Source organism: Hyla sarda, chromosome 6 (assembly GCF_029499605.1).
Source record: "Hyla sarda isolate aHylSar1 chromosome 6, aHylSar1.hap1, whole genome shotgun sequence".
In the NCBI taxonomy this organism is placed as follows: Eukaryota; Metazoa; Chordata; class Amphibia; order Anura; family Hylidae; genus Hyla; species Hyla sarda.
Window position 1 is genome coordinate 212,422,842 of NC_079194.1, and position 15,806 is coordinate 212,438,647.

Here is a 15,806-nt window from a genome sequence, read left to right on the forward strand (position 1 = left end):
ACCATCACTTGCACATCCCTTTCTCAAACAGAGCCCCTGCTAACATATCTAACAAAAGCTGCCCTGCAATACATAGTAGTTTACTCACAGCAGCAACAGTGCAAAGCTCCATACATTGTCGTTGGAAGACATAACGGTCCCTAAAAATAAGCCTGCAACAGCTGTTATCCCTTAGTTGCTGCAACATAGCCTAATGACTACAGCCCCCATTAACTCTTGGCTTCTGACGAGTGAAAGGATATTCCCGCAGCAGCGGTTATCCCTTAGCTGCAGCAATATGGCCTAATGAGAAAAAAATGAGATGTTCTCAGTTGCTGTTATCCCTTAGCCACTGCAACATAGCCTTAATACTACAGCTGCCACTAACCCTTGGCCGCTCAAAACGGAACCCAAACGGATGAGTGGAAGACAGAAGAAATATGATATGCCCACAGCAACATAGCCTAACGAATTAAGCTGCCTTTAACCCTTGTCTGCTTAGAAATGCAATGTTTGCAGTTGCCATTATTTCTTAGCTGTTTACAAAATCAACTCTGCTATTGTTTATCTTGTTTTTTGTTTTTTTTTCTTTCTAGCTGCATCATGTATACATGTATTTTCTCTATCGGCTCCATTGGGGGACACAGACAATGGGTATATGCTGCTGTCTCTAGGAGGCTTGGCAACAGAAAAGTCTTCTCCTCCCAGCAGGGTATACCCACCCACAGGCACCTGAAGTAATCGATTTTAGCTTAGTGTCTAAGGAGTTAGAAACTGGTCTAGAGTTCTCTCCATACCAGGTCTTATGTTTTTTATTTTCCTAGTTTTAGGGATGTTAGTTTTTTTTATTCCATTTTCTTTCCTGTTTTCAGGTGGGGACTCAAACTGCGGCTCACTATTTTCCCATTGTGATTGAGGGGGCAGGCATCTTGGATGTACTGTCAACCCCCTCTCGCCAACTGTCAATGCCTGGGGTTGTACCTCATGGGTCCGGGTCCCCCTACCTCCCTGCTCTCCTCGCTCGCACATGGTAGCCCGGCATGATGCAGGTGACAAAGCTGGCTGAAGACTTCATTCAGAAGAATTCATTAGGTAAGTTCTTCAGTGTGAGGGGAGTATTTTTTTCCCCCTTTTTCTTCCAGGTAGGGACTTTCAGCCTCTGGAGACCCTGAATTTTGGCCCACCCTTGGTACACTGCCTGGATATGGGGCCTGGCTTGAGGGACTTTGTTCCCACCTCCTTGGGGTCTCTTTATTCATGGGTTGGGGGACAATGTCACCCCGTTCTATAGCAGTGGTGCGGAACTAACTTTAAAGATGTGAAGGACAGCTGCACTGTCATGGCAGCGCAGCTTTAAGGCTAGGTTCAGACTACGGAATTTCCGCCGGAATTTTCGCTTTGAAATTTCCGGCAGAAATTCCGCTTACTATAATGCATAGTGTAGTGAATGGTTTTCTGTTCACAAATTCCCCCCCTCGGAATTTGTGAAGCGGAAAATCCGGATGAAAAATCCGCCAGAAAATTTCCACCTGAAGAAAGGGGTTGTTCTTTCTTCAGGCGGAAATCCTAGCGGAACACATAGCAGTCTATAGGAGACTGCAGTGTCCGCGCGGTCTCAGGCGGAACTCGGAATCTCCGGGCGGAAATTTTCTGCCCGGAGATTCTGTAGTCTGAACCTAGCCTAACTTTCGCTTTCTGCCGGGCGCGCGGCTCAGCCGGCCGCGCATCGCATCCGCCATATGTCCCTGTCGGCAGCGTGGGGATGCTGGCGGGGTGCTCGCTTATCGCGTCGTCTTTTTCCCTGTCAGCAGCATACTGCTGCCGGCGGAGTGCTCGCCCGCTCCCTCCCCCTGTTCGCATTCGCATATACGCTCAGGGTTAGGAGCGGGCGCCATTATCAGCCGACATGTATTTCGGACGCGAGCGTGGTTGGGACTTAGCTCCTCCCACCCACAGTTAGCTAAGAGCGCTGGGTTTCTTTCTTCATGGGATGCTATTATAGCCTGGCCATTTTGATTCTCTGGCTGCGGGCCCTTGTAGGGCGCTAGCCCGCCCACTCTCGGACGCAGAAATCCTTCTCCCTCTCAAAAAAAAAGTAGTAGCGCTCAGACCAGTCCCCTTCTCTGCCAATCAGTGCTAAGGGCGCAGAGGTGTCTGAGAGCCAATAGACGGTCCTCTCTTCTGCTACTTTGGGCCGCATTGGCTATGCGTCTTTCTCTTCTCTGGGGAACTGTCCCTCCTTCTAGACGGATAGCCCTGGTCACCTATTATTTTTGCAAGGGCCGAAATTCTACAATGCTTGGTTCTGCTGAACCACTTGTTCCACCTGCACCACTGCTTCCCCTGCTATTTCTACCCCTCTCCCAGTCTATATCGGACTTTGCTCAGGTAACAGCCTTGGAGAGGTCCACCCTACGCCGGTCCTTCAGAGGCACCCGCTCCCCTTTTCTCTATATCACCGCTCTCGCAAGCGTGATAGGGGTGTATTCTCTGACTCATCCTGGGTCTCCTGATGGGCACAGGCGCTTCCTTCATAGGACTCTCCCCGTTGCTCTAGTTTGTCACAAACGTTGCTCCTGCAGAGGACTCTTCCGTGGTCGCCGCTCTGGCTCTCCAGGACCACGTACCCGGTCGGTGTCTCCCTCCTCCAGGCCTGCCTCCACTCGTTTCCTCTCACCTGGAGAACTTGTGGACGAGGTTTCCGATTCGGCATCTGACTCAGAGGCCCGCACGGATGTGGCTGACGCGGTGAACTCATTGGTTTCGGCCATAAGAGACACCTTCCATCTAAAGGACCCAGGAACTTCGGACATGGCTCCAGAAGTCTCCTTTCCTTGTGCCCGTCCGGCACCCAAGGCTTTCAGCTCTCACGCTGAATTTGATGCCCTGCTGGCATCTATCTGAAGGCACCCTGACGAGTAGTTTCAGGAAACAAAGAAGGTCCAGGCGCGGTATCCCTTCGCCAAGGACCTCATTGCTCGATGGACCTCCTCTCCAACTGTGGATCCACCGGTCTCCCGCCTCTCTAAGGCGAAAACCCTGCTTTTGGCTGATGCGGCGGACTTTAAGGATCCAGCAGACAAGAAGGTGGAGACCTTGGCTAAACATGCTTTTGAGACAACAGGTTCCTCACTAGCTCCCCAATGCTCCTCAGCTAGAGATTTTTCTGTGTTCTGCTTCCATGTGCAACTGCTGCGCTGCCTTTGCCACAGGCTACCTAGAAGCCCTCAGTCCCTCCATATGGCTTAAAGCCTGGACAGCAGACACCGCCTTCAAGAAGTGAGGCGACGGACGAAAAAGAGTTCCTTTTTGCCTTTGGATAAGGCTCGCAGACCCATTTTCTGTCGGAAGTCCTCCTCCTACCGGTCCTGTGGACCTTTTGGTTCCAACAATTGGTCCAGCCAGGCGCCTTGATGGGAAGGACTTCCTCCTTCCTGACCCGTCCCTCCCGGAGGTCAGCTAACCGTTCTGGCCGTTTTGAGACCCAATCAGGCACCCGTAGGCCTACCTCTGCCTGAAAGGTCTCCCCCCACCCGCTGATTTTTATCACGTGGTTGGTCGTCTCTTACTCTACCGGGATGCTTGGACCACACCATGAGATTGCCTTTTTCTTTCCTGGACCCCCCCCCCCGGTTACCCTCTAGCGAAGACAGTTCGGGGCGGGCTTCATCTCCTTTTTATCAGGGAGTAATTGTCCCGGTTCCTTCAGGGAAACATTTTTGAGGTTTATTCCAACCTCTTTGTGGTCCCCAAGAAAGGCATTTTCTGTTTGCCCAATCTTGGTTCTCGAGTATCTCAAACAGCATCTTCTGCTTCCCCATCCCAAATGGAGGATCTCCGTTTGGTGCTGGCAACCATGGTTCAAGGGGAGTTTTCATTCCTCGGTGGACATCAAGGATGTCTGCCTCCACATCTCATTGTTTCCCGCTCCGCTTTACTCTTCCGGTCGGCTATTTTCTCTTGTGGCTCTCCATTTCGGTCTGGCCATTTCTCCGCGGACCCTTACCAAAGTCCGGGCTCCTGTGATAGCCCTTTTACGGACAACAGTTGTTCCCGTGATTCCTTACTTGGACGACCTCCTGATCAGAGCTCCAGCCAGGGCCCAGATTAGTCTCAACCTCCAGACCTTGTCTCACTTCGGTTGGATGGTCAGTCGGGACAAGTCCAACCTCTCTCATGGGGCTCCAGTTTGATGCAGCCTCTGCCCGCTTTCGACTCTGCTGAACACTTGGCTGACTCTCTTGTCAAGAGTCCGATGACTTTGGCACCCTGCTCGAGTTTCCGTTATCTTATGCATGGATGTCCTGGGTCGGTTGGCGGCGGCCGTGCCATTTGCCCAGTTTCATCACCGGCCTCTTCAGCTGATGATTTCTCTCCAGTGGACAGGTCTCCATTGTGTCTCGACCGGACGATCATTCTCTCTCGATAGTCTTGGCGCTCCTTCCTGCCCCTCCCTGCCAGTCTGTCGGGCTGGGGAGGTGTTTTCAGGGACCGGTCGGTCTGGGGCCTTGGTCCCCCGAGAAGCCCTTTTCACCTTCAACATGTTGGGCCTAGGACAATCCTTGCTTCTTGGGAAATTCCCTTCTGGTAGAACTCAGGTTTCCGGCCATCTCAGCTATCTTCATCTGGGCATCTCTGGGATGTGGTCTTCTCAGCCGGTCCTCAGTCATCCAAGACAAGTGGCCCCCACATCCGGAGATGTTTGCAGTGATCTGCAACCCCTGGGGCGCTCCAGGCGTGAACCTCTGCACATCCCGCCACAATCGAAGCGTTCCTCTCTTGGTCGGGCTTTGCCCTACCTTATCTGTTTCCTCCCCTTCCTCCCTTTTCAGGGCCGGGAGGAAACACTCAGCAGAGGGCTTTTCTGCCATTCTCGTGGCCCAGCCTGGCCCCGGCGGGCGTGGTACGTCGTCGGGGGCCGGCTACTGAACTACTTAACGCCCTTCTATCGACTAGACCTCTTATCTCAGGTCTTCTGTGCCACTCCAATTTACATCTCTGCTTTGGACGGCGTGGCACTTGAGACAGCGGTTCTGAGGACCATTTGAGGTTTCTCTTCCCAGGTGGTTCGCACCGTTCTGAGGGCGCACAAGCCTTCCTCTGCAAGATTTACCACCATACCTGGTGATCTTATTTTCGTTTGTGTGAAACTCGGCCTTTTTCTCCGTCCGTGGTTTTCCTTCCCGGACCCCTTTCCCTTTCCATTCGGGGCTTGCCTAAGGGTTAGCTTTAAGCTCCCTTAAGGGTCAATGGTTCGGCCCATTCCTTTCTTTTTCAACATCCTCTGGCGTTCAATTATCATGTCAGAACCTGGTTCAGGGAATGGCACAAGCTGCCCCTCCCTATCTGTCCCCTTTTTTCCCTTGGGGCTTACACTTGGTCTTTAGGTGCCCTGCGAGGCGCCCCTTTTGAACCCCCTCTCTTTGTCTCCTTCCCCAGAAGGTGGCATTCCTAATTGCTATTACCTCTGTTAGGAGGGGTCAGAGCTGGCAGCTCTCTCCTGCCGTTCTCCTTTCCTGGTTGTATACCAGGACAAGTTGTTTTCTGTCCAGGTCCCTCCTTCTTTCCTGAGATGGTTCTGATTTTTTCATCTCAATGACGACATTGTCCTCTTCTCATCCCTGGGAGCGTTTGCTCCACCACTTGGTTGTGGTGAGGGCTGTTTGGACTTCCTTTCGGCAGTGTGACTCCCTTTTTTGTTTTTCTGGAAGGTCGTCGTACAGGACCACCTGCTTCTACGGCCACCATTTTTCGGTGGATCCGGTCTGCTATTTCGGAAGCTTTCCACTACAAGGGGAAGATCCCTCCCCTCAGGGTTTTGGCTCATTCCACCCATTTTTCGGGGTATCCTGGGCACTCTGCTACGTGGCTTTGGCCTCACAGTTCTGTAAAGTGTCCATGTGGTCGTCTTTGCACACTTTCACAAGGTCCTACCAGATTCATACCTTTGCATCAGCTGATGCTCCTCTGGGCCATAAGGCGTTGCAGGCGGTTGTGGTCCAGCCGTCCACCTGACTGATTTCCTTACCCACCCAAGATACGGCTTTGGTACGTCCCATGGTCTGTGTCCCCCAATGGAGCAGATAGAGAAAAGGAGATTTTTATGCTTACCGTAAAATCTTTCTCGAAGGATCCATTGGGGGACACAGCCCCCACCCTTTTTCTGGTGTTCATATTTCAGTTATCTGTCCGAGGGTGTGTTCAGTTACCTTTTTCATCTGGTTGCTCGGACAGTTTGGTTTTTCTCTTGACCTGTCGGTCTTCTCCTATTGCTCTGGGACTAAAACTGATTACCTCAGGTGCCTGTGGGTGGGTATACCCTGCTGGGAGGAGCAGACTTTTCTGTTGCCATAGTGTCAAGCCTTCTAGAGACAGCAGCATATACCCATGGTCTGTGTCCCCCAATGGATCCTTCAAGAAAGATTTTAGAGTTAGCATAAAAATCTCCTTTTTTCCTCCACTATCTCTGGTTCCAGCAATTTGAAATTTCACAGTATACTGATATTGGGGTTTCAATAACTCACTGTTTTTGCTCTTCTATGTAGCCTGCTGTGGATGTTAGAAGAACCTTAGACTTCCTCCCTTACTGTACTCTCCTCTAGTGAATGAATCACCAGAAGGCGCGGCATCTACTCAATCATGTGGTAAGACCTCAGGTTTGCATTTTGTTGTCCCTTAGAATAGTAGTACAAAGCTATTCCATTGTCACATGAAAGGCAGAAGTCCCCATTCCCCCCCCCCCCCCCCAATTATAAATCCAAACTGTTCTATGCTGTTGTTGAGCGACCAAATGTTGTTTGGTTGATGGGGCAGTGGTTTAAAGTTACTGGTAATAGGTATTTTGAAACTTATTTTCTAGGATGTATAAAGTAAATGTGTAGACTATACCTTACAAATGTAATGAATGTCCACTCTCTCTCGTTTATCTTCTATACATGTTAAGATCCTTTCACCTTTCCTAGTAAGTTTTATCCTGCAATCCATGTACTAGCTAAGAATTCTCTAAGCTCTCTCCACAGTATCAATATCCTTCTGGAGATAGGTTCTCCAGTACTGCACACGAGTACTCTGTAAAGCGGCATGAGCACTTGCCTCTCTACTGCTAATACCTCTCCCTATACACCCATGAGCACATTTCCCTCACTACTGCTAATGCCTCTCCCTATACACCCATGAGCACTTCCCTTAACTAATACCTCTCCTTATACATCCAAGCATTCTGCTATCACCTATTACATTGTCTGACTACCCTTTAAGTCTTCTGAAATAATGACCCCTAAATCCCTTTCCTCAGATACTGATGGCAGGATTGAATATCATATTTTATATCTTCCCTTGGATTTTTACTCCCAAGGTGCATTATCATTATTATAAACTGCTTTTATCCTTACTGTCTTACTTTTCTCGTTCACGTGCTGTCTGTCTAACAAAGTTCTACTGTCCTGTGTTGGTCCATAACAGAAAAAAAATTCCTTCCGGACTCATAGGGCAATCAGAATAAATCCCTGGATCTATAGTCAATCCTCATAAATCTAGTAGCCATAACTTATGTTTTTCCTGAAAAACTTCCAGGCCCCCCTTGAATTTGTTAATTCCGTCAACCATTACAACATCATGTGGCAGTGTTCCATAGTCCCACTGCTTAGAATAAAGAATCTCCGCCTGTGATGTTTGTTTGAAACATGCTTTTTTATTTTTTTATTTCTGTAAGTAGGAACACTTGATGCTGCCTCCTCACATTAGACAAAAATTATCATGGAAGTGTGACCACCACCATCGTGGGCATTGAACTCCATCCCATCCAGATACTGGACATCTGCCTTGACTGGGAGAAGCTACTGCTAGACAGTAAGTGTAGATTAATAACCCTTTGTTCATAGCATAATGGCAGTTCACCATGGATTCCATGGTGAACATGTCCGCCCATCCATCCTTAGTCTCGGCAAAATAGTCAGTAGCTACCTAAGCATGACTCGTTGCATTGGTAACTTGGGGGGGGGGGGTTATTGATGTAGCACCATGTGGAAATAGCTATGAGAACTAGCTAACCCTAAATCCATTAAGTACTGATGTAGTATATTACTGCTTCAGTGTTAGCATATTCCATACATGTAGGGTTTCTGTAGTCCTGTCACGATAGTTAGTAGCTACCTAAGCATGACTTGTTGCATTGGTAACTTGGGGGAGTTATTGGTGTGGCACCATGTGGAAGTAGCTATAATAACTAGCTAACCCTAAATCCATTAAGTGCTGATGCAGTATATTACTGCTTCAGTGTTATCTTCCATAGATGTTGGGTTTCTGTAGTCCTGTCACAATAGTTGGTAGCTACCTAAGCTTGACTTGTTGCATTGATAACTTGGAGGAGTTATCAATCTGGCACCATGTGGAAGTAGCTATCATTGGTTAAACTTAATGAAACCTCTTCTTACTGATTATCTATATTACTAAGCCCCTAAAGAATAGTGACTAGTGTCTAAGAAATAAAAGTAGTAAATCCTAGGATCACACCACCTGAGTTCAAAAATGGCATTTCATATTGTACTGGCACTTATCTCAATAACTTCTTCTTTTTGCTCTTGTAGGTATGAAAAGTAAATTCTACTGCCTGGTGTGGATCTAAGAAGAGCCTTAAACAATGAATTATCTTAAGGGGGCTGGCCACAATATCCTTAATGTTTTAAGTGCTGTAATTGTAAAGTTCTGTCACTCATGGTTACTTGCTCCTGCTGTGTTTCAGACTCTGAGGTAAATTAATCGTCCCATTCTTCTCCGCGCTTGGCCGTGTTATGGACATGAGTGCCATATTCACCGCAGAAAAGGACAAAGCAGAATGGAGTCGGGGCTTCTTGTAAAGTGAAAACAGGGCACAGCAGGAGCAAGTAACTGAGTGATGAAACTTTACAATTTCTGCACTTTTTTGCAATGGTCTCCCCCCTTTAACGTCATTGAATCAGCATAAAATGTGCATCTGGCTGTATACTTATGGTAAGTCCTTTCTTGTAATAAAATGGCAGTACAAAGCTATTCCATTATCACTTGGAGGTATAACGGTCCATAAGCCCCCCTCCCTATGGATCAAAACCTCTGTACTGGTGGGCCAGTGGAGGATTACTGTTTTTGGTTAAAGAAGCATATTTACAGCAGCAGTACAAAGCTATTCTATTACTTGAAAGCATAACTGTCCATAAGCCCACCTCTCTATGGATCAAAACCTTTTTGCGCTGGTGGACCAGTGGAAGACTATTTTTGGTTGAAGGTTATCCTCTGAATATATTGGAGATGAGCAGTGTGTTGGCTTTCTTTAGACTAATTTCTTTAGCAGTTTTCTTACAGCAGCAGTACAAAGCTATTCTATTATCACTTGGAGGCATAATGGTCCATAAGCCCCCTTCCTATGGATCAAAACCTCTTTGTGCTGGTGGGTCAGTGGAAGACTGCTGTTTTTGCTTAAAGTAGTGCATTTACAGCAGCAGTACAAAGCTATTCTATTGTCACTTGAAGGCATAACGGTTCATAACCCCCCCCCCCCCCCCCCCTTATGGATCCAAACCTTTCTGTGCTGGTGGGACAGTGGAAGACTGCTGTTTTTGGTTAAAGTAGCATATTTATAGCAGCAGTACAAAGCTATTCTATTAGCACCTGGAAGCATAATTATCCATACCCCCCCCCCCTCCCTATGGATCAAAACCTTTTTTGTGGTGGTGGACCAGTGGAAGACTGCTGTTCTTTGGTCAAAGCACATTTACAGCAACAGTACAAAACTATTACATTATCACTTGAAGGCATAACAGTCCATAAGCACACCCTCCATATGGCTCAAAACCCATTTGCGCTGGTGGACCAGTAGAAGACTGTTTTTGGTTGAAGGAGGTTATCCTCCAAATGTATTGGAGATGAGCAGTGTGTTGGCTTTCTTTAGACTAATTAATTTGGCGTTAGTTGTCACTGTATTTCTATAGTAGTTTGCTTACAGCAGCAGTACAAAGCTATTCTATTATCACTTATAGGCATAAAGGTCCATAAGTCCCCCAATTCCCTTTGGATCAAAACCTTTTTGTGGTGGTGGATCAGTGGAAGACTGCTGTTTTTGGTTGACTAGGTTGTATGAAGTAACTTTGTGATGCTGTAATATGATTGAATGTAATAAATCTTTGTTTTCCAGATTCTCACTCAATAGGATCAGTTTGGCATTTCTGCTTACTGCTTTGTGTAGTCGAAAACCATCACATATGAAGAACATGGAGACCTTTGTGTGCCAAATCTTTATTTACAAACATTGTAAAACTTGATTTGACTTTTTTTTTGTATGACATTGCATCTCAATTTCTCCTATGCAATGTTTTTGTATCCTCTTCTTCTGTAAAAATTGTTTTTACTATTTCGTAAATAAAAGTGTTTTTATAAAATTTCAAGGATTTCTTGCATTTACTTGTCTCAGGTGAGGGGGACCTCCAGCAGGCATAAACTCAGACATGCCCATTCAGCATTGTTTTATTTAATATAATTTAATTAAATTTTTTATATTTTTCTAAGAAAGAGCATACTGCAGATGCCTGTGTGTCTTATCCTTCACCTGCCTAAATTCCATATTACTCATCTGCAGGGAAAGTAAGAAAGCACTTATAGTGTCAACAGCCAGAAGGGGAAAAAGACTAATTTTGCTTAGAGATTAGTAGAATTAGTGTATGTTTATCCTGTGGATTGCTGAATAAATCCAATATGATACATACTATGACACATATTTTTATTCTTGTTCTTTTATTTTTTAATTTTCTTCTGTAAATCAGGACAGACATTTGTAACTCTCCATCCCTTGCAAATATTACATATATTATTTACATAGGGAAAACTTATATTAGATTTAAACAAAGTACTTGTCATGATCTTGTTACATTTTATAATTAGAGATAAGCGAATCGAATATGACAAATCCAAATTTGTTAAGAATTTCATGAAAAATTTGATTTGTAACAAATGCGAATATCGACTAAATTCTATTGCGCTAATCACTTAAACTACATTTAGTGCGGTCCAGGCTCCAGAGCATCTAAAATGGTGGAGCCACATGTAAGGACATGGGGCAAGGAATCCTGGGAAGGCGGGAACAAGGGTAGGTGGGATGACACTGAATCACATGCAGGATGCAGCCCATCAGCAGCCAGTCAACCCCTGTGATGTCACAGCCCTATATAATCAGCAGCCATATTGCGACCAGTCACTTCATCGTTTCACAGCAGAGAGAGAGATAGGCACAGACAGCGCTATGTGTTGCACAGAAAAGCTTTTTCCAGCAGAGTTTCCCCTCCGTCATGTCAGCGTTCTGGTGGACAGAGAGCAGTGGATTTTTCACAGAAAATAATTTTTACTGCAGCGATTAACCTCCGTCACTTTCTACAGCATATTATTAGAGAGTGGCAGAGAGCTGTGTGTTGCCTCATATGTTTGAACAAGCTGGCTCAGCTGGAGAAACCTTAAGAGGAGTGAGGAATAAGTTTGTTGCGCAATTGTGTTTTTGTTCCACAACAAATGGTCTGCTGGTTATACTAGTTTGTAGACTGTATAATATCCAGCAGACCATTCCTAATAGTCTTTGAGAGAGTGCGATTTTGGGTTTAGTACACAGCAACTGTGTGCCGCTGCACTGTTGTGTACTGCTGGTGTTGTGCACAAATAAGCTTTTAAAGCGAACTTATGAGGGCAGAAAAATGCGCTACAGTACGGAGTCAGTCCTGAAGCAGACACTGTTGAGGAACCTGAGGACATCAGTGACATGCAGACACTTGATGATGATGATGCCGATCACAATTAGGAGCTGGGTTCAGAAGGGGCTTCATCAAGAGAAAAGGGTTGCAGGTTGCCCATAAGGCAGCAGCTGAGCAAGCAAGGTGGAAGCATGGTTGGCAGTCAGCATGGTGGCAGAAGTGGAAATTCTGGAGCCAAACGTGCCCAGCCTACCTTCCCGGGAGGTAGTGAAAAAAGAGTTCCTGGAGAAAGCTGTAGAAAGCTTTTGGCACCACAGCCCCAGATCAACATATACTGCGCCATGATAAAGTGGCCTGGGAGAATCATGGCTCCTATGTAGTGGTCCAGCCTGCTGCATCACCCAGTGGCACGCCGCTCCCTCTTTCAGCTAGCCAAGGCTCCACCACCTCAGCCAAAGGGAGCTGTGTCATACCCATCTTCTGTTGCTCCAGATTCTCCTGCTCCTTTTTAGTCAGTCACTCCTTCAGCAATCCATCGTCGAAGCCATGTCCAAGAGACAACAGTATGCCCACTCATCCAACTGCACAGGAGCTGAATGTGCTCCTGTCTAAGTTGCCGTTGCTGCAGTCCCTCCCTTATCAAGTGGTTGACTCTGAACCTTTCAGAGAACTGATGGCTTGTGCCAAACCAAGGTGGAGAGTCCCAAGCCATCATTTCTTTGTGAAGAAGGCAGTACCAGCCATGCACTATTTTGTGGAAGAGAAGGTGGGCCAGTCCTTGAGCCTGTTGGTGTGTACCAAAGTGCACGGCAGCGCCGACATCTGGAGCTTTAACTACGGTCATGGACGATAAATGTCCTTTACGGCCCACAGGGTGAATGTGGTTCCTGCACAGCCACAACCGCAATTTGGACAGGTCACGCCGCTTCCTCCTCCGTGACCTCCAGCCTCCACTGCACAGACAAGTCTCAGCATACCATGTGTGCAGGGCACGGCGCTGTCACGCTGTTCTTTAAATGGTTTGCCTTGCCAAACGGAGTCACACGGGAGGAATTGCTATGTCATTCATAAAGAAATCGAATCATGGCTTACTCATCGAAAAGTGGAAATGGGAACCATGGTGACTGACAAAGGAAAGAAAATCTTGCCTGTGCTGCGATAAGAAAGGCTGAGCCATGCGCCCTGCATGGCACACATGTTCAGTCTGGTTCTCAAGGGGTTCCTGAATTGTTCCCCCTCCCATTTGCAAGACCTCCTAACAATGGGAAGGAAACTTTGCATGCACTTAAGCCAGTGGTACACTGCAAAGCACACCCTCCTTGATCTTGCAGCGTCTGAACGGCATCCCCCAACGTTGTCTAATTTGCGACCTTGCCACTCATTGGAATTTAACCCTCCATATGTTGGATCGACTATAAGAACAGAGAAAAGGCTTTCTTAATGATCCAAGCGGATAGGGGAACTCCCCGGTGTAAGTTCAATGTGACCCAGTGGCAGCTCATACGTGACACCTGCCGTTTGCTTAGGCCCTTTGAGGAAATCGCATTATTAGTCAGTCGCCAGGATTACAGGATGAACATCATTCAACTGCTTCATTTCCTACAACATGTGTTGGAAACAATGGCTGGTCAGGGCACTGGAGACATGGCGCCTACATCTCATGGCCACATGAGCCCTGTGGGGGCTGAACTGGGGGAGGGGCACAGTGGAGCACAGTTTAGGTTTCTCGAAATGGGCGGTTTTTCTAGTTATCTGACTGGAGAGGAGGAGCAGGAGTAGCTAGAGGGTTATGAGAATGGTGGGACAGAGGACCCAGACACATTGGGGGATATTTATCAAAGTTGTCTATGTCCCGCATCAATATAGACCAAACTACAGAGGATTAGTCTGGTCTATTGTGCACCTAATTTATCAAATGGCGCACAGCTCTTGATAAATTCTGTGCACAGACTGCATGATCAATTCTTTAGTCTATATTTAAACCTTCTCCAACATGGTCTGACATTTCGGCGTACTTTCAGCCTATGCGACTTGTCGCTGAAAAGTCTCTTTTGATAAATTCAGCACCAATGCATTTTTCAATGCATGTCAGTCTAAAATAGACTAGCATGCATCATGTTCTAAAAATCCTCTAGAGCAAAAGTCGCAGAAAAGTCGCACATATTTAGACTGCGACTTTCTGTGCGACAAATTTAGACAAGAAAAACCAGTCTAAATACTTTAATAAATCTCCCCCAGTGTGACAGTATGCAGTGGAGAGGGAGTTGGGGAGTCCCTCCGAGTCACTTGCAAAAACGGCACGATGCATGCTCGCTTGCTTGTGTAGTGTCCGCTGAATTGTTATCAATGGCAGTGGGATGACTTGTGACTCTCCACCTTATTGGACCCTTACTATCTCCAAAAAATAGGGGCCTTTTTTACACCCACTGAGAGGGAGGACAAACTGACCTACGATAGAGGCATCCTACATAGTCAGTTGGCGACATCTATCTGCGCCATCGTCCATCCTCTCGCAGGTCTCGGGATGCTAAAAACTTCAGATCACGGCACAAAAAATGAGCCCTCATACTGCTCTGTATGCAGAAAAATAAAGTTAAAGGGGTCAGATGATGACAATTTTAAACTTATTAATTATTATATAAATTAATTTTCGTTCATGTAGTTATGATTTTTTCCAGAAGTACAACTTTATCATTTTAATCATATGGACCTACAGAATAAAGGTGTCATTTTTAAAAATGCTCTGCGTTTAAACGGAAGACCCCAAAAGTTACAAAATGGAGTTAGTTCTACAATTTTGTCGCACAATGATTTTTTTTTTTTTTTTTGCCGTATATTTTTGGGTAAAATTACTGATGTGATTACAAAGTTTAATTGGTGGTGCAAAAAATAAGCCATCATTTTGGATTTTTAGGTGCAAAATTGAAAGAATTCTGATTTTATTAAAGGTAAGTAGGAAAATAACAAAAATGCAAAAACTGAGAAACCCCTTAAGGGGTTAAACACAATCTAAAACAAAAACTTTTTATAAACAAAGTACATTAAAAAGATTTTTTTATTTACCATAAGGAGTGCAATAGCAAAAACTAATTTTAATGAGTGCCCATTTAATGGGTTCTACATTCTAATAGGCATTTAGAAACACCCACATATGTTCAAAATCCATGCTATTCTAGGTCCTCTACTTTATTCATGTTGCTCACAGTTCTCAAGTGAGTCTGGCTTACTTTAGACAAATCCTCTTAATCTTCTGACACATCTTAAACCCCTTAAGGACCCAGCCCATTTTCACCTTAAGGACCCGGGCATTTTTTTCACATCTGATCACTGTCACTTTAAGTATTAATAACTCTGGGATGCTTTTACTTTTCATTCTGATTGCGAGATTGTTTCTTCGTGACATATTCTACCTTGTTAGTGGTAAATTGTTGTCAAAACTTGCGTAATTTCTTGGTGAAAAATTCAAACCAATTGAAACCACCCCATTTAATTTAAGATTGCACTTAACCCCTTAAGGACTCAGCCCATTTTGGCCTTAGGGACCATTTTTTGCAAACCTGACCAGTGTCACTTTATGCATTAATTGGTGTGCCAACATTATTTCAGTGTTGCTTGTTTTCTTTTCTTTGTACTTTATGCATTGATAACTCTGGGGTGCTTTTACAAATCATTGTCATTCTGTGATATTCCAGTTTTTTTTAAATAGAAGTAATTTACACATTTGTTTAACTTTCTGGCACCAGTTGATTTGAATTTTTTTTCCCACCGGAGTACCCCTTTAAATGGGAAGGAGGGGGGGGGAATTCAAACTTTCATTAGGCAAGGGGTTAATTCAAATTTTTTATTTTTACACAATTTTTTGTCCCCATAGGGGACTATTACATGCAATCCTTGTATTGCATACACTGTTCAATTCTATGCCATAGAATAGCATTGATCAGTGTTATTGGTGCTCTGCTGCTCCAGCCTGCCATGGCTGGCTGGATCATCAGATCAGCAATCAGATGGCGAGGAGGCAAATAAGGTTTTACTGCGGTTGTTCCGATGAGCTTTGATGTGCTGCCACATCAAAGCTCATCGGAACAACCGCAGTGGTTTACTTTCAACAACTCTGATTGCGGC

At 45.7% G+C, this 15,806-nt stretch overlaps 1 long non-coding RNA gene across 3 annotated transcripts in view; it reads left to right on the forward strand.

Annotated features, from left to right (window-relative positions):
- LOC130276681 (uncharacterized) overlaps positions 1-10,247 on the forward strand; it is a 28,449-nt gene extending 18,202 nt beyond the window's left edge. For 2 of the 3 annotated variants that reach the window (XR_008845210.1, XR_008845211.1), the window contains exons 6-9: positions 6,525-6,623; positions 7,694-7,827; positions 8,565-8,967; positions 10,145-10,247. This is a non-coding gene — a long non-coding RNA (uncharacterized LOC130276681). Of the gene's footprint in view, positions 1-6,524; positions 6,624-7,690; positions 7,828-8,564; positions 8,968-10,144 lie in introns of all 3 variants that reach the window. The other variant, XR_008845212.1, reaches the window with a different exon arrangement.
- Positions 10,248-15,806: the final 5,559 nt, after the last annotated feature.